The sequence below is a fragment of the Macaca mulatta genome, chromosome 3, assembly GCF_049350105.2.
Source record: "Macaca mulatta isolate MMU2019108-1 chromosome 3, T2T-MMU8v2.0, whole genome shotgun sequence".
Taxonomy (NCBI): Eukaryota; Metazoa; Chordata; class Mammalia; order Primates; family Cercopithecidae; genus Macaca; species Macaca mulatta.
Window position 1 is genome coordinate 21,270,778 of NC_133408.1, and position 19,700 is coordinate 21,290,477.

Below are 19,700 nucleotides of genomic sequence, written 5' to 3' on the forward strand. Positions count from 1 at the left end.
AAAAAACACCGGGAGTCCTCCATAGAACCTCATTTCCAGCATTAAGTAAGATCCTGGGATGTAAGTGTGAAAGGAAAGTCTGGGCGTGGTGGCTGAAGCCTGTAATCCCAGCATTTTGGGAGGCCGAGGCGGATGGATCACCTGAGGTCAGGAGTTCAAGACCAGCCTGGCCAACATGGTGAAGCCCCGGCTCTACTAAAAATACAAAAATCAGCTGGGCATGCTGGCATGCACCTGTAATCCCAGCTACTCAGGAGGCTGAGGCAGAAGAATCATTTGAACCTGGGAGGCAGAGGTTGCAGTGATCTGAGATTAAATGACTGCACTCCAGCCTGGGTGACAGAGCAAGACTCAGTCTCAAAAAAAAAAAAAAAAAAAAAAGAAAGGAAAATATCTTGGACCCCCCAAATCACCAAGCTAAAGGGAAAAGCCAAGCTGGGAACTGCTAAGGGCAAAACTGCCTCCCATGCTGTTCAAAGTCACCCCTCCGCTCACTGAGATAAATGCATATCTGATGGCCTCCTTTGGAGAGGCTAATCAGAAACTCAAAATGCAACCATTTGTCTCTTATCTACCTATGACCTGGAAGCCTGCTCCCTGCTTCGAGTTGTCCTGCCTTTCCAGACTAAACCAATGTTCATTTTACATATGTTGATTGATGTCTCATGTCTCCCTAAAATGTATAAAACCAAACTGTGCTCTGACCAGCTTGGGCACATGTCTTCAGGACCTCCTGAGGCTGTGTCATGGGCGTGCATCCTCAACCTTGGCAAATAAACTTTCTAAATTAACTGAGACCTGCCTCAGATTTTTGGGGTTCATATAAGTATGTCTAGATTGTATATCTTCCATAAGAGAATGCATACCTGGGGCTCAAAACTGACACAATGGTAGTAATAAAATGGTCCTAGCTAAGAACATTGACTGTTCCCTGACAGCCAAACACTGCAATCAATTCCTCACTGTGTCAACACAGTGTACCTCTACATTTCTCTCAGCCTTTACTTCTGCATCTGTACAATTGGTATGATAATAATGCATTTCCACAAGTCTACAGTGAAAATGAAAGGAGGCTACAGACACTTGACAAAAGCTCAAGCATTACACAGTTCTTAAGTAGTGGCAATGCAGAATCAGATCCTTTTCTTTTCTACATATATCTTTCAGCAAATGAATAATTGGCCCTAACCCAAAGATAGAACAGCCTTTTAAGAATCATTCACTAACAACTAAAATTCTAACACTTTTTAAGAAAAGGCTATTAACAATCTGATTAAGTTCTTGATAAATATAATTGGCAGAATTACTAAACATGTTTTGGAGATTTGGGAGAAACTTCAGTGTAGTTGAGTAGGAGGATAGCTAGACACCCAGTGCCCCTGGCTGTTTATCTGCAGGACAGATATCAAGTGGTTAATTTGCAGCCTCATCTCTCTCTCCTTGTGTTCCAAGCCATATGGACCTTGTGTGCCTGGGTGGCAGACATCTTTCCCTCATGTCACATAAATAATATCTCAGTTCAAAGTCATTATCTCAGGGAAAAGTGAACCATTGACCCCATTTTAGACAGAGCCAGATCCCTTTTTTAACACTCTCTTATAGCATTTTGTATTTTCTTTCTTAGCACTTAGCATAGTTGATGAATAAGATTTATTTCTGTAATTGTTTACTTAACACCTGCCTCTTCTCCAGTGTAAGCTTGTAAAGGGTAGAAAGTACGACTATTAAACTCACTGTTGTATCAATCCAGAGCCTGGTCCAAGGTCTGGCACATGAGAGGAGTTAAAAAAATATTTGGTGCTTCAATGAAGAGAGAGGACTTGATGCCAAATCCTCTGAGACCAAAGCCAGTATTCCTTTTTACTACCAAGGAAATGGTTCTGTATAAGTAAATATCACCTGAGAAGCCCATTAAAATGCAGTCCTAGGTCTTTCTCCAGTGCTCCAGAGTCAGAAACTCCCAGGGATGAAGGAATCTGTATTTTCAGGTTGCAGCTAGTTCTTGGATTAGCTGCAGGAGCCACTGCATTCTACTCAACATGGATGTGCTTTTAAAGAGAGAATCCAGAATCCTCATGTTTTTCTTTCTACCCGCTGCTCAGTGCTGGAAGAGAAACCCCTCCCATCAGTCTCATATTGTATCAAGGAAGTAAAAATATCAAAAGCAACTCCCATGTCTTCACTTAAAATACGCTCTATGTAATCCTTTCCATTAACTATAAATCACATGCATTTTTAAAAAATGAAACGCTAAGTCATATTGCTAAGTGAAAGACAGCAGACTGAAAAAGATACATACTAGATGATTCCAACCATATGACATTTTGGAAAAGGCAAAACCATAGAGACAATAAAAAGATAGTGGCTGCCAGAGATATTAGGGGAGGGACAGAAAGATGAATAGGTACACAGGGTATGTTTAGGGTGGTTAAATTGTTCTGTATGAAACTAGAATGAATATGTAGGGGAGGAAAAACTTCCTCTACCCTCTTAGTTTCTGTGGCTGGAATTTAAGAGTAAAACTGAAAAAAGATAGATTAATCAGAGAAGAAGCAGACAAAGTTTATTTTTAATTTTATGTGTACAGGAGCTTCATAGAAGAGAACTAGAAACTCAAAGAGGTAGTGAGACCCTGGGGCTTACATACCATTTGATATGGTTTAGCTCTGTCCCCATCCAAGTCTCATCTTGAATTGTAGCTCCCATAATTCCCACGTGTTGTGGGAGGGACCCAGTAGGAGACAACTGAATCATGGGTTTCCCCCACATTGTTCTCATGGTAGTGAATACGTCTTATGAGATCTGGTGGTTTTATAAGGGGAAACCCTTTCGCTTGGTTCTCACTCTCTCTTTTTGCCTGCCACCATGTGAGACATGTCTTTCACCTTCTGCCATGATTGTGAGGCCTCCCTAGCCACATGGAACTGTGAGTCCATTAAACTTCTTTTTCTTTAAAATTACCCAGTCTAGCATATGTCTTTATCAGCAGCGTGAAAAGGGACTAATACACCATTTTAGCAAAGGATGATAACTTGTGGAGACATGACTAGACAAAAGAAAGGGGGAGCTCGGGTTCCTAGGGGTGGTAAATTGGGAGAAGGTGACTAGGGATACATGGTAGATAAGGGTTGTTTACTGAGATTTGCTACACAAACTCAAGTTCTCTCTGGTTGTAAGAATGGAGAATCGTTCTCCTCTTCCAGGTATGGGAAAAGGGAAATTTATCCCCTGCTTTTAGGCAGAAAAGAGAGGTCAGGGAGCTCTTCCTGAGTCTGCTGTTTCTAAATTGCCTTCAGCTCAAAATAATTCTTATGACAAAGTAGAATATTTTGGGGGTAGAATATTCTGATCCCTGTCAGTGGATACATGTTATTATACCCTTGTCAAAACCATAGAACTGTACAACACAAAGAGTGAGCCCTCATGTAAACTATGGACGATAGTTAACAATAATGTATCAATATTGGTTCATTAATTTTAACAAATGTACCACACCAATGCAAGTTGTTAATAATAGGGGAAATTGTGGAGGGAAATTGAGGAGTAGGGATAGGGTGGGTGTATAGAACTCTATGCAATATCTGTTCAATTATTCTATAAATCTAAAACTGTATTTTTTAAGTCTAAAAAATCAAAACACATACACAAAAATGACTGTGGGAATGGAGCACAACAGTAAGCATTACAGTTCACATTTACTGAATGCTCATAGTGTGGGCGACACCAAACTAAAAATTTTCAAACATTTCCTCTTTTCACACTAACACTCTAAGGTAGTGTGTTAGTTCATTTTCATGCTGCTAATAAAGACATATCCAAGAGTGGGCAATTTACAAAAGAAATAATTTTATTGTACTTACAGATTCACATGGCTAGGGAGACCACACAATCATGGCAGAAGGCACGGAAGAGGAAATAACATCTTACGTGGATGGCAGCAGGCAAGGAGAGAGCTTGTGCAGGGAGACTCCTGTTTCTAAAACCATCAGATCTTGTGAGAACCATTCACTATCACGAGAACAGCCAGAGAAAGACCAACCCCCACGATGCAATCATCTCCCACTGAGTCCCTCCCACAACAAATGGGAGTTATGGGAGCTACAAGATGAGATTTGGGTGTGGACACAGAGCCATACCATATCACTCCACCCCTTGCCCCTCCCAAATCTCATGTCTTCACATTTCACAACCAATTATGCCCTCCCAACAGTCCCCCAAAGTCTTAACTCATGTCAGCATTAACTCAAAAGTCCACAGTCCAATATCTCATTTGAGACAAGGCAAGTCCCTTCTGTCTATGAGCCTGTAAAGTCAAAAGCAAGTTAGCTACTGCCTTAGATACAATGGGTGTACAGGTATTGGGTAAACTCAGCTGTTCCAAATGGGAGAAATTGGCCAAAACACAGGGGCTACAGGCCCCATGGAAGTCTGAAATCTAGAGGGGCAGTCAAATCTTAAAGCTCCAAAATGATCTCCTTTGATGCCATATCTCACATCCAGGTCGTGCTGATGCAAGAGGTGGGTTCCCTTGGTCTTGGACAGCTCTGCCCCTGTGGCTTTGCAGGCTTTGCAGGGTACAGACTCCCTCCTGGCTGCTTTCATGGGCTGGCATTGAGTGCAAGTTGCAGGTGCATGGTGCTAGCTGTGAGTGGATCTATCATTCTGGGATCTGGAGGTGGGTGGCCCACTTCTCACAGCTCCACTAGGTGGTGCCCCAGTAGGAACTCTGCGTTGGGGCTCTGACCCCACATTTCCCTTCTGCACTGCCCTAGCAGAGGTTCTTCATGAGAGCCCCAACCCTGCAGCAGACATCTGCCTGGGTATCCAGGCGTTTCCATACATCTTCTGAAATCTGGGCAGAGGTTCCCAAACCCCCATTTTTGACTTCTGTGCACTGGCAGGTTCAACACCACATGGAAGCTGCCAAGGCTTACAGTTTGCACCCTCTGAAGCCACAACCTGAGCTCTACATTGGCCCCTTTCAGCCATAGCTGGAGTAGCTGGGACATAAGGCACCAAGTCCCTAGGCTGCACACAGCACAGGCATCCTGGGCCTGGCCCACAAAACCACTTTTTCCTCCTAGGCCTGCAGGCCTGTGATGGGAGGGGCTGCTGTGAAGACCTCTGGCATGCCCTGGAGACATTTTCCCCATTGTCTTGGGGATTAAAATTTAACTTAGGCAAATTTCTGCAGCCAGCTTGAATTTCTCCTCAGAAAATGGGATTTTCTTTTCTATTGCATTGTCAGGCTGCAAATTTTCCAAATTTTCATCCTCTGCTTCCCTTATAAAACTAAATGCCTTTAACAGCACCCAAGTTACCTCTTGAATGCTTTGCTGCTTAGAAATTTCTTCTTTCAGATACCCTAAATGATCTCTCTCAAGCTCAAAGTTCCACAAATCTCTAGGTCAGGGGCAAAATGCCATCAGTCTCTTTGCTAAAACATAACAAGAGTCACCTTTGCTCTAGTTCCCAACAAGTTCCTCATCCCCATCTGAGACCACCTCAGCCTGGATTTCATTGTCCATATCATTATCAATATTTTGGTCAAAGCCATTCAACAACTCTGTAGGGAGTTTCAAACTTTCCCACATTTTCCTGTCTTCTGAGCCCTCCAAACTGTTCCAACCTCTGCCTGTTACCCGGTTTCAAAGTCACCTCCACATTTTCAGGTACCTTTACAGTACCACCCCACTACCTGGTACCAAATTACTGTATTGGTTTGTCCTCATGCTGCTGATAAAGATATACCGAGGCCAGGCGTGGTGGCTCAAGCCTGTAATCCCAGCACTTTGGGAAGCCGAGGCAGGTGGATCACAAGGTCAGTAGTTCGAGACCAGCCTGGCCAATATAGTGAAACCCCGTCTCTACTAAAAATATAAAAATTAGCCGGAAGTGGTGGCGGACGCCTGTAGTTCCAGCTACTCAGGAGGCTGAGGCAGAAGAATCGCTTGTGAGGTGGAGGTTGTAGTGAGCGAGACTCTGTCTCAAAAAAAAAAAAAAAAAAAAAAAAAAGATATACCCAAGACTGGGCAATTTACAAAAGAAAGAGGTTTATTGGACTTACAGTTCCATGTGGCTGGGGAGGACACACAATCATGGCAGAGGGCAAGGAGGATGAAATCACATCTTATGTGGATGGGAGCAGGCAAAGAGAGAACTTGTGCAGGAAGACGCCTGTTTTTAAAACTGTCAGATCTCATGAGACCCATTCACTATCACAAGAACAGCACAGGAAAGACCCGCCCCCATGATTCAATCACCTCTCACCAGGCCCCTCCCACAACACATGGGAATTATGGGAGCTACAAGAGGAGAGTTGGGTGGGGACACAGAGCCAAACCATATCAGGTACTGAATATAATCACATGCACCTGAGGGTTGAGGGAACTAAAAGTGAGAGCAGTTAATCCCTGGCCCAAGGGGGCATAGCCAGGAAGTGTCATCAGGTTTCAAACCCAGGTCCACACATTTACCCACTGTGGGAAACTTCTGTTTATTCCTAGTTGCTTTTGCCTACACACAAAATGAGTGGGTTACTACTAAGTTTGATCGGTAGCTACATTAGAAAATAGTAAGGCAGATTAAGAGGAAAAGATTCTCAGTCAATGCTTCCTGATGATCCAGGGACACACACAGTAAAAACTGATGGTGGAAAAACAGGTCAGGTGGGCAATCGCATGACTGTCTTGGCATAAAATTTTGTTTCAAATAAACAAATAATGACAACATTGATATATAAACTTAAATGACAATACTTCACTTTAAACAAGACTATTAATAACCAAGAAATTACCAATAAAACAAACAAACAAAAAAGGCAGGGGAGGGAGAAAGAGACTAGAAATGGTCACACATTAAAAGAGAGATATATGAGTCATCAGCCTAATCCAGTATGTGAACGTCATATGGGTCTTGATGTTATAGAATCTCCAAATTTAGGTCTGTGCACCTGATGCACAGTAAGCCAAACACTCACACATCAGCACTCGGGAACAGAGAAAGCTTGACCAAGGCAAGAGGGAAGAAGAGACAACCTCTCAAATCTGCCCTGCCTTTGAATAAAACTGAGGACTTGTATGAGTAAGGTGGGTATATGGGAGCTGAAATTCCCGCAGTGATCAAAGCTGTTTGCATCCCTCTACCCAAATTTCTGGGCACCATCAAGGAGGTCTGCATAACCTAAGGATCATGGTTCTTTAAAAGAAAAACAAGTTCATCAACCTGACAGGCACCCCTGTGGACTAGGATATGAAGTTAATCAATTATTAGTGACCACCCTTTACTGAAATAATGACATGCAAGCAAGTATGCATAGAGAAAGAAAAGGACAAGGGGAAAGGGAAAGTAGGTAAAACAAACATAGTATGATCTTTGTAATAGAGACTCAGTTACAGTGATTCAAACAAAACAATTCTGGGGTCAGTTATGAACGAATCAGTAAAATTTGATCATAGATTGGATGGTAGACAATACCAACACATTAGTAAATTTTAGGTATAATTATTTTATCAAAATGACACTAAAAATAACTTACCAAAAACATTAAAGGTAAGCCTAGGCTAAACACAGTGACTCACCCCTGTAATCCCAGCACTTTGGGAGGTCGAGGTAGAAAGATTGCTTGAGGTCAGGAGTTCAAGTCTGCAGTGAATAATGCATGATTTGCCACTGTGCTCCAGCCCTGGGCAACAGAGTGAGACCCCGTATCTAAAAAAAAAAAAAAAAAATTAAAGGTAAATCTAAATATGTCCAGTATTTCCTTCGAAATAATTTGAGATGGGAGAGAGAGAGATACAGATCAAATAAAATTGACTGTGAACTGATATCATATAATCGTTGGAGCAAGATTAGATGGGTACCCAGGTTCATTATGCTATTCTCACTCCCTTTAAATAGGCTTGACATGTTCCACAATGAAAGGGTTTTTTAGAGTTTATTATAGAGCATTAGTTCTAGCACTTACCTAACCCATTGCATTGTTTTCATTCAATAAATAAGGGATGTGAACATTAACTATAAAAACAATATTTGAAATTAAAACATAAGATTAGGCCTGGCGCAGTGGCTCACACCTATAATCCCACCACTTTGGGAGGCCGAGGCGGGCGGATCACCTGAAGACAGGAGATCCAGACAAGCCTAACCAATATGGTGAAACCCCATCTCTACTGAAAAAAAAAAAAATTAGCCAGGTATGGTGGCGTGCACCTGTAATCCCAGCTACTCAGGAGGCTGAGGCAGGAGAATCACATGAATTCAGAGGCAGAGGTTGCAGTGAGCCAAGATCACGCCACTGCATTCCAGCCTGGGTGACAGAGGGAGAGCCTCTCTCATAATAAAATAAAATAAAAAATAAGATTAGCATATACAAGCATTTTCATCCTGATTATTTCAACAAATCATGCCTTGTAGTTTCTGTTAACCTTTCCAGGAAAGAGCTGACATCAGTCTCCACTCCTTCCCCAGGCCCTATGTCCTGGGTCTCTCATTGATTTCTTTCAAGTGCCCATGGCCAGAAAAGGGCATCCACAGAAGAAAGAGCCAGTCTAAGGGGTGCTGTTACCTGTTGATATTTTTCCTTCAAGTGAAGGACAGAATGAACTCTCAGGGTTCTGAATACAGTAACAGGTCTTCTTCACCCGTGGGCATCACCCACTACCACAAATACCAATCCTTGGGTCTAGGAAATCCAGAGGACCTCAAGAAAGTCTATCATCCCCACTGAGTTTAGATTGGTTCATTTGTTATTCCTGGGAAATATGACTTCGAGGACTTCAAGTGACTCCTAGGGAATGTAGAAAGGAAAATGAGGTTCTGTCTCCTTCCCAAACTGACTAGGAAATGTTCTTGGCTAGCCATTGAGAGACACTGGCTTACGGCTGGTTCCAAGCTGGAGGTAAAAACGGAAATTCCATGTCCCTAGCAACAAAAGTATAAACCAAAGTCACAAAGCACTTATATGAAATCCAGTTTCAGGGACTGGTGTGTTCTTTTGTTTCAGAAATTTCTTTTTCTTTCTTTCCTTTGTTTGTTTGTTTGTTTATTAAGATAGTATCTCATTGTGTTACCCAGGCTGGAGTGCAGGGGCATAATCTCGGCTCACTGCAACCTCCGCCTCCGGGTTCAAGCGTTTCCCCTGCCTCAGCCTCCCTAGTAGCTGGGATTACAGGAGCCCACCACCATGCCAGGCTAATTTTTGTAATTTTAGTAGAGGCAGGGTTCCACCATGTTGGTAAAGCTGGTCTCGCACTCTGGACCTCAGATGATCCGCCCGCCTTGGCCTCCCAAAGTGCTGGGATTACAGGCATGAGCCACCAAGACCAGCCCATGTTTCAGAAATAGTGAAGTGCTAGACTTGCCCTGACATAGGATGGTCACAGCAGTCTGGACCCCACACCATGTGTCTCCTTGGATTCAAAAGTTTACTTGTGGTTGGATGCAGAGGCTCACACCTGTAATCTCAGCACTTTGGGAGGCCAAGGCCAGAGGATTGCTTGAGGCCAGTAATTCAAGGTCAGCCTGGGCAACGTAGTGGGATCCCTATTTCTACAAAAAAATTAAAAATTAGCCAGGCATGGTAGTGTACACCTATGGTCCCAGCTCCTCGGAAGGCTGAGGTGGGAGGATCTCGAGCCCAAGAGGTGGGCTGTGAGCCATAAGCTGTGATTGCACCTGTGCATTCCAGCCTGGGTGACAAAGAGACATTGTCTCAAAAAAAAAAAAAAAAAAAAAGTGTAGTTGTGTGTTATATATCATACATATGAATACATATGCAGCATTTTATTTCTAGACGTGGCAAACAGTGAATATGCTTACCTGTTATCTTCTTTCCCTCAAGGGAGTCCCTCACTTCTAGGAAGAAAAATTTCACAGACAAGGGAAAAGAGTGTTTCAGCTTTGGCCGATTTATTCAGCCAGCTGTTCAGACATTCTTTTTAAATGATGCTTGTCATTTACCTGCACTGGTTTTGGCTTTTGGTATTCAAAACACTCCAAATGCTTGCATTCATATGCCTTTCTACTAGTTTTTAAATGTGTTTGGGGATTTCACTAAGCCTAGTGATTTAAAATTCTAAAGGTCAGGAAGTATATCACTGTGTACTTAAACAATGACCCTGCATGGTACAAAAATAAAATATTGATTATGCAAATTGACAAATGCATATTATCTATGATGCCATTGCAGAGTATTGAACTGAATTCCAGTCTGAAGAGTTCCAGCCTGTCCATTCACAAACTATTTGATGTTAGGTCAATTATTAATGTCTACTAGCCTTTTTATAAAATAAGGGATGCAGATTAAGTGACTGTTGATGATTATTCAAAATCTCAGATGCAATTACCCTAATAACCCTTCAAATCACGTCTCTGATTTTCTCTGGGATAAGAATTTGATACATGATCATAAGCCTCCAAGAGGCTGCCTCAACCCTGCACTGAAATATGCTATTGATAGAGACAGAAGCCAGCCATGGGTCCCTGGTGAAAGGGCCCCCACCTCCAAGCATAAAACAGCTTGAAGGCTGAAAAACCAAACTGCTGGTCGCAGATGAAACCTGCCCTTTCCCGACTGATTCTGGATAATGCCCACCTGTGCACCGAGAGGACGGGGTGGAGCCTTGGGAAGTCCGCACCTTTTGCAGCAGGGAGGAGCCTGGGCTCTTCAGTTCCTGGGTGGTGACCTGGGATTCAGTCTGTGAGGCAAGAGACCTGCTGGCAGGACTCTCACTTTGCTGAGAGTTCCTCTTTCCCGTTTTCTTTTCACTCAATAAACCCTGCCCTACTCACCCTACAATGCATCCGCATGTCTAAATTTTCCTGGTCGCATGACAAGAACCCAGTTTTTCCCTACAACACTATTCCATATCTTGGGAGCTTTATCTGAAAAATGGCCATTCGCACAGGACATTCACTTCCTGAGGGTAGGTCCATCTGGGATACCAAATTGCAGATCAGTGGTTACTTAATGAACTTAGGATCGGAACATATGACACTGTGTTTCTGAAAACCTGCTTTCTTCAAATCAGGATAGCTAATTAGGCTGCAGCCATTACAGAAAGACATCAGTTTCGATACTCATCATTAATCATGAAAAATCACAGCATTCTTCCTCTTCTGTGTAATACAAGAAAATGCCTTTAACTCTCATTTTAAACTGTAGGGGAGGAAAAATAATTTTCTTTCTAACTTTTAGAGTTCTTAGTTGAGATAGACCCAGTAACAGAAGACGCATTAACAAGAGAAAAGCAAAAGGAAGTTTATTTATTTTTATTTTTTTATTATTATACTTTAAGTTCTAGGGTACATGTGTACAACGTGCAGGTTTGTTACATATGTATACATGTGTCATGTTGGTGTGCTGCACCCATTAATTTGTAATGTACATTAGGTATTTCTCCTTATGCTATCCCTCCCCACTCCCCCCACCCCATGACAGGCCCTGGTGTGTGATGTTCCCTGCCCTGTGTACAAGTGTTCTCATTGTTCAATTCCCACCTATGAGTGAGAACCTGTGGTGTTTGGTTTTCTGTCCTTGCGGTAGTTTGTTGAGAATGATGGTTTCCAGCTTCATCCATGTCCCTACAAAGGACACAAACTCATCCTTTTTTGTGGCTGCATAATATAGCAAACAGAAGTTTAATAACATATATACCTCATGTATACTGGAAGATACCCAAAGAAATGAGCAAATCTCCAAGAGATGACTTAGAATTCAGGCTTAAGTACCAACTTCTGCTGAAACAAAGAAAGAAGGGTGTTGGGAAGGCCAGTAATGGGGAGGTGAGCAGAAAAAGCACAGTAAAGAAGAGTAAGGCTTGTTATGCAGATTTAGGTGGATGGGTCTCTAGTAATTTAATCATCTTTCCCTTCTTGGTACAGAGAGGGAGACACACTTACAAATGGAGATTTTTCTTTATAGGTGTAAGTTTCCCTTATAAAAGAGAAATTTTTGTGTTTTCAAAACTTCTCTTGTGTCTAGTGTCTAAAAATGATCAGTTCAAAGTAATCTTTATTTTGGCATACTTTGGGGTAGCACATTCTCATGTCATACACCACTCTATACAGACCGTGACCCTACAGCTATGACATTCCCTTAACTCTATTAGAAATAAATGGATAACAACTTCTCTTATACTATTTGCTTTCTCTTATCTGTAGCAGACACTTGCGGTGCCTCAACCACTTCCCTTGGCCACCAGATTTCAGCACAGCTGTGAAGGACAAGTCTGTGCAAGTAACCAGCATCCCACCTCAAGCTGTGCTGTGGCATCTCACAATCTGGACTTTCTCTGCAGTCACTCAAAGCAACGCACCCCGCCTCTTCCCTACACAGGCACACTTAGAAGTGCATGGTGCCAAAGTGTCTCTAGCAAAACCCATAATCAATGGGAGACACGAAATTAATAGATGGGTGTCCCAGTCTCCCTGTCCTTCCCTAAAACATCCCTGAGGGATTCCACAAAGTTTCTTAGCAACTCTTCAACAGAATGGAGCCCCAGTTGTCCATAGAGGTAGCTATACCTCAATAACTCCACGTTTTCCCATGCCTCTACTCTCTCACTTCTGCTTCCTAGGATTCACTCCCAAAGAAACTACCTGAGCCCACATATTTGTCTTAGACCCTCTGCTTTCAGGGAAACTCAAATGAGGATACTCTTCTTGAAGACAACTGGAAGACATTTCAGTCTCATGGACAAGACACTAAGTTGATGTTCCCCTTAAGAGTGAGAAATAAAAATATAATCCTGAGTCCCCCAACCAGCTGAACAGAACCATCTCTTGGCGAAAGGTACCACAGAGAAACCTTGAAAACTGCGCTCCTGGCCATGATAACATGGAAGATTGAACATGCCTCGTTCACCTCCCCTGCAACCTTGCCAACAGCCATGAGGCTTTCTTTCTTAGGGGTTAAACAGAAACCAGCCCTCGGGAAAGGCTGGCTCCACCAGTGATTTCCACCAACCTTGTGACTGTCCTTCCTTTTGCAGTTTTGACAAAACGACCACTCAGCTTTCCTTCCTGACAAGAGAACATCGAACAGGAAATGGCTCTGGCCAGTTTATAGAGGATGCATAGTAAGAGTTTTTGTGTTCCCTGCTTCACCTTTTCAGTCAGAGGGCTGAAAACTCCATCCTCAGATTATACTAATGCCACCATATTTTGAACATGAGGCCCATGGACAGGCATGAAGCTCAACTGTGTATGTGCATGTTTCTCCTTTCATATATTTGTGCCTTTTCCTGTAGCTGATTAAATATGTATATTCAGGTGGGGCATGGTGGCTCATGCCTATAATCCCAGCATTTTGGGAGTCTGAGACAGGAGGATCACTTGAGGCCAGAATTTCAAGACCAGCCTGGCCAACATGGCAAAACTCCATCTCTACTAAAAATACAAAAATTGTCCGGGCTTCGTGGCACACGCCTGTAACCCCAGCTACTTGAGAGGCTGAGGCATGAGAATCACTTGAACCTGGGAGGCAGAGGTTGCAGTGAGCCAAGATGGGGCCCCTGAACTCCAGCCTGGGCAACAGTGAGACTCTGTCTCAAAAACAAACAATTGGGAGGCCGAGGCAGATGGATCACCTGAGGTCAGGAATTTGAGAGCTGCCTGGCCAATGTGGTGAAACCCCATCTCTATTAAAAATGCAAAAATAAGCCAGGCGTGGTGGCGGGTGCCTGTAATCCCAGCTACTCAGGAGGCTGTGGCAGGAGTATCACTTGAATCCAGGAGGCGGAGGTTGCAGTGAGCTGAGATTGTGCCACTACACTCCAGCCTGTGTGACAGAGCGAGGCTCTGTCTAAACAAACAAACAAACAAACAAAAATGTATATTCAGCTACCTCATTCAGTATAAATTCCTGTCTTATTCTTCCTTCCCTCAGAGTGCCTGTTTCTGGCTTCTGGCAGGAGGCTACACTTCCTACCTTGTCAGAATGGCCACGTGAGGACTGCAATTCTTTATAAAAAACAAAGCTCACCTTTCCAAATTTATGAACCTCATCATTATTCAGTTGACAAGAGAAACATTTTACTAATCCTTCCCCCAAATTTTGGAATTACCCTGCAACATAGTGTATACATTCCCATTATGCAACCCCAAGTATTTCAGGCCTTTTAAGTGGCATCTGATTATCTGACTACCTACAGCACTATATGATTTCAATAAAATGGTCAGTGGTGAAATTGCTGAAACCTAAAACTAGAATACAAGGTGATCTTTCCACGTACCTAAGCAGAAATCTGTGGCCATATTTTCAACACAAATGCCAAAATTCTATACATGCTTTTGTTTGTACAGACTATTACAGTATATTATACAGAGTTGGGTGCAGCATTTTGGGAGGCTGAGGCGGGTGAATTACTTGAGGTCAGGAGTTCAAAACCAACCTGGCCTACATGGCGAAACCCCCGTCTCTACTAAAAATACAAAAATTAGCCAGGCATGATGGTGCACGCCTATAATTCTAATTACTTGGGAGGCTGAGGCAGAAGAATCACTTGAACCTGGGAAGCAGAGGCTGCAGTGAGCCAAGATTGTGCCACTATACTCCAGTTTGGGTGACACAGCAAGATCCTGTTTCAAAAACTTTAAAATTAAAAAATATATATATGTTTATTTATTTGTATATAAAATATGTATAACATATATTATGAAAAGTAAAAAGACTTTGCTAAGATTTTAAGCTGTTTCAATAGGATTTTTTGTATTAAAAATCAGTACTAATTTTCAAATGTAAGACACAAGAATTTAAATATCATAATGAGCAACTGTTTCAAGGAAAATTGAAAAGAGATAACACAGAACCTGGTGAAATTTTTACAACAAATATATTTTTAAGATTTTGAACTTTAAATTACAACCAATTAAGTAAAACCAGTTCTATTTTAATAGAAAATCATTATAAAATATGTGTTTGTTGAATTGTTTGATTATTTTTAGAATAATGCCAATTAAATGCTTCTTCCTCTTGTCTAACTTAGAAGGTTTGTTAATGGGAGAAGAAAACTTCTTTTGTCTGCTGAAGTCAACACAGTTTTTCCAAGATGTAGAATTTGACATATTCTGAACTTACTACTGGCTAAAAGAGTTACGATAATTGGCCTTTTTCTGATCATATTTGATTGAGTCTTCTGGAGTCACTAAATCATTGTTCTTAATTTTCATTATCTTAGAATATAAACTAGCTGACTTAGAGTCAGGGGTTCAATTCATTTTGAATAAGACTTAACACCCCCCCTTACATTAATAGACTCTTAAGGCTGTTACTGCTTAGGAAAGGTTTGGGTAATGAATAGGCATATTGTCCCTGAAGTTAAACTTGCTTTTAAAGCAAGGCAAAGACTTTTTGCAATTAAAATGTTTGAATCTTTTTGAAACATCAAATAGCTACTTAAAGGAGTAAATATATGTATATTCATTAAATTCAAAAACAAATTTCCATCTACAAAATCAGAATTCTCTCATCAGTTCTTAAGGTAATTTTATTTATTACTTTGCTTTCATTTGAATTTTTTCTTCATGAATTATCTTCCCTTTAAAGAAATGACTTTTTACAAAATACTTATAGTGCCTCACACTTGCATGGCATTTTCAAGTACTGAAATGACTTTAACTTAACATTGTTTTAACTAAGGCTGAAAAAAACTTTGTCAGACAATGATAATATCCTATTTTACTGAAGAAACTGAGGTCATGCTGCTAATAACTGGCAATATCTACATTCAAATCCAGGCCTTCCAGCTCCAGGTTTAACAATGAGCCATTTGTCCCACAACTACTAACATTTCCAAAAAGAATTCTGTAAAAATCACCTCAAGCATTCCACAAAGTGAAATAGAAGCACAATCGTCAGCAGCGGTATTCAAAGTCAAAAAGGGAGGTCTCTCCTTCATGGAATGAACATGAGCAGGTAGTTAACCAGAGAACACCAGCTCATCTAGAAGAGTCGGTGGTCACCTCCCAGGTTTTTGGACTCTAGGAAACACAATTTCATTGAGCCTGCAAGACAACTGCAGCAAACTGACAAAAATGATAGCTTTAAAGGATTCATTTTGATCTATCCAATCATTGATCCGTAAAGTAAAAAATCTGCCTTAAGTACAACTTGACACAATAAACTGTAAAAATTCTGTGGGACCTGTTGAAGTTTATCACATTAATGGCATTCTGCATTCATTTGATAGATACGAGCAAATCTTAGAGACATGCTAATGCTCAGGAAAGAAGTGACCATTGATCAACGACATGAGATGGTAGGGCGTTAATCATGCAATCCTAACCAAATGTCCCCTGTGGTTCCACCTGAATAATCCATGACCTGCTTCCGTGTGTTAATCTTAACTTTACTATGGGGTGGGTTCTTGGATCTCAGACAGGAAAGAATTCAGTGTGAGTAGCAGAGTACAGTGAAATTAAGATAGTTTGTTAGAGACTACTCTTATTACAGAGTAGGGCGTCCTCAAAAAGCAAGAGAAGGAATGCCCTCATGTCAAACATAATGCTTGCTTATGTACAGTGTTAGGACTAAGAATAATGTGCTTTATTATTATACAAAGGCTTGTGATTAGCTTGTAACAGTCTATTAGTATCGTTCTTCTCTTGTTTACCTATTGATATCAGCAAGAATTTATGGTTGTACTATAATCTTTAAAGCGAAACCTATTCCTAAACTAAGAATGCTTTTTATTCTGTTGCATAGGCTGGGGTGCAGTGGCACGATCATGGCTCGCTGCAGCCTGGATGTCCCATACTCAGGTAATCCTCCCACCTCAACCTTCTGAGTAGCTGGGACCACAGTTGTGTGCCATTACCCTTGGCTAATGTTTGTATTTTTTTGGAGAGATGGAGTTGCACTGTGTTGCCCAGTCTGGTCAAGTGATCCACCTCCCTCAGCCTCCCAAAGTGTTGGGATTATAGGCGTGCACCACCCTGCCTGGTCTGTTCTTAAGATATCTGGACGTCAGAACATTTCCTTAAGTTCTGGGTCTTATTTAGTTGGCATAATTAACTTGTTCCCTCAGTCATAAACATCTTGTGACCAGGAGTGCCTAACTTCCCGGAAGTGTAACCCAGAAGGTCTCACTTCATTCAGCCTTTATTCAAGAGGGAGTCACTCTGGTTTGGATGCCAATGACAGATAGATAGATAGAGAGATAGACAGACAGACAGACAGATGATAGATAGATAACAGGAAATTTATTAGGGGAATTGGCTCACATGATCATGGAAGCTAAGAAGTCCCACCATAGGGTGTCTGCAAGCTGGAGAATCAGGAGAGCTGGCAGCACCGGTCAGCCCAAGTCAGAAAGCCTCAGAACCAAAGAAGCTGATGGTGTAACTCTCAGTCTGAGGCTTACAGCCTGATTACACAGGGGGCTGCTTCTTGTATGAGTCCTGGAGCCCAAATGCTGGAAAATCTGGGATTCTGATGTCCTAGGCCAGGAGAAGAGGGTGTTCCAGCTCCAGAAGAGAGAGAAATCAAATTCACGTTTTGTCTGCCTTTTTGTTCTATCTGGGCCCCCAGCTGATTGGATGGTGCTCACCCGTGTTGAGGGTGGATCCTCCCCACTTAGTCTATCTACTGACATACCAATCTCCTGTAGTGTGCCGCACCCAGACATAATGCCTTACCAGTTATGTAGGTATCCATTAATCCAGTCAAGTTGACACCTAAAATAAACCATCACACTATGCTTCTGTCTTACTAGCAGTTATATTTTGAGGAAATGGATCCCTATCCTTCATATAAAATGTATGGTACTCTGACTTAGTAAAGCAACAAATGACTTAAAATAACTTAACACCTGTGGAAAATATTTAAAAGTATTAACGTTGATGTTACAGTAAGGTAGCATCACAAAGTCCAGGACTATTTCTCAGTAGCAAAGAAATAAAAAGGCACCATAAAAAGGCCGGGTACAGTGGCTCACACCTGTAATCCCAGCACTTTGGGAGGCCGAGGCAGGCGCATCACGAGGTCAGGAGATCAAGATCATCCTGGCTAACATGGTGAAACCCCGTCTCTACTAAAATACAAAAAATTAGCCGGGTGTGTTGGCGGGCACCTGCAGTCCGTCCCAGTTACTCGGGAGGCTGAGGCTAGAGAATGGTGTGAACCTGGAAGGCGGAGCTTGCAGTGAGCCAAGATCGTGCAACTGCACTCCTGCCTGGGCAACAGAGCGAGACTCCATCTCAAAAAAGAAAGAAAAGAAAGAAAGCATCTTCATGCAGGGATGGCCTGGCAGAGGCCAGCAGAGCCCAAGTAGAATGAGACAGCACCCATGGAGGGTGGAGAGCAGAGTGGCAATGGAAGCTTAGCCACATACTGTGGACTGTTGGAGGGAAACAGGTATGATAAAATAAACAAATATATTCAGTATAATTGGTGAACCAGGTTTCTCACTGTCAGAGAAGAAAGCTACAGATACTGAAATGAAAGAAAAATAGAATGAATTCAGTGGTGTTGAAATGGAAGGAATTGGTATGAATTTATAAATTTATATAAATGTAGACATATGAGTAACAGATACATGGATGCATGTCTGCATATTATTATATATTCCTTAGTTTTTGTCCTCTGAAACAGTCTGGAGGCAGTGACACCACAAGAGTAATGAGTACCTTTAGCACCCAAATCTTGGCTTCTAAATACTATTCTCATTAAAAAGAAACAGGACCCTTTAGCAAAATGACCAATTCCTGGATGGGAAAGAAAAAATACAAAATGAGCCTAGAATATTTTCTGTACCGGAAAGTCAGGAAATACTTAAAGAATAGTAGAGAAATGTCAAAAGATAACAAAAGCAATCAAAGTGTTACCACAGCAACAATTTGAACATTAAAATAAATAATCATAGTAGTGGATTTTAGTCCATTAAATAAGTAGACCACAAATCTATAAAGGTATAAAGAAAGCGGCCAGGTGTAGTGGCTCATGCCTGTAATCCCAGCACTTTGGGAGGCCAAGGCAGGTGGATCACCTGAGGTCAGGAGCTCGTGACCAGCCTGGCCAACATGGTGAAATCCTGTCTCTACTAAAAGTACAAAAATTAGCTGGGTATGGTGGTGGGTGCCTGTAATCCCAGTTACTCGGAAGGCTGAGACATGAGAATCACTTGAACCCAGGAGGCAGAGGTTGCAGTGAGCCATGATCATGCCATTGCACTCCAGCCTGGGCGACAAGAGTGAAACTCCGTCTCAAAAAAAAAAAAAAAAAAAAAAAAAAGAAGAAGGAGAGAAAGAAAATATATAAAGAAAGAAATGAATAACATGAAAGTTTGAAGAGGAATGAAATTTCTGCAGAGTTTTAAAGTACTTCACCATGCAATACTTATTATTTCTTAAAGAGGAAAGAATAAACTACTGTGAAGAAACCTGGCAATCACCACCTTAACCCAGTTATCACAGAGACACCATCAGTAATTGAACAAGTCACAGTTGTGTACCACAGACAGCATGCAATGAGGGAGCAGCATTATTTCTGTGATATCCCTGCCAAAGATGCATGGATTTAATCATGAGACAAAATCAGCCAAATCCATATTGAGAGATAGTCCACAAAATACCTAGCCCATGAGTTTCAGAATTGTCAAATTTATGAAATTCAAGAAAAAATTTAAACTTTCCAAAGCCTACAAATGCTTAAGAGACAGGGCAGTAAAATGCAGCCCATGATTCTAAACTGGATCCTCTTT

General features: G+C 41.7%; 1 long non-coding RNA gene across 1 annotated transcript in view; it reads right to left on the bottom strand.

The window, feature by feature from the left end:
- The window catches only part of LOC106997295 (uncharacterized), a 294,922-nt gene that overhangs the window by 238,352 nt on the left and 36,870 nt on the right, over window positions 1–19,700 (bottom strand). The window contains exon 4 of the long non-coding RNA XR_013414949.1: window positions 7,581–7,710. This is a non-coding gene — a long non-coding RNA (uncharacterized LOC106997295). The remainder of the gene's footprint in view (window positions 1–7,580; window positions 7,711–19,700) is intronic.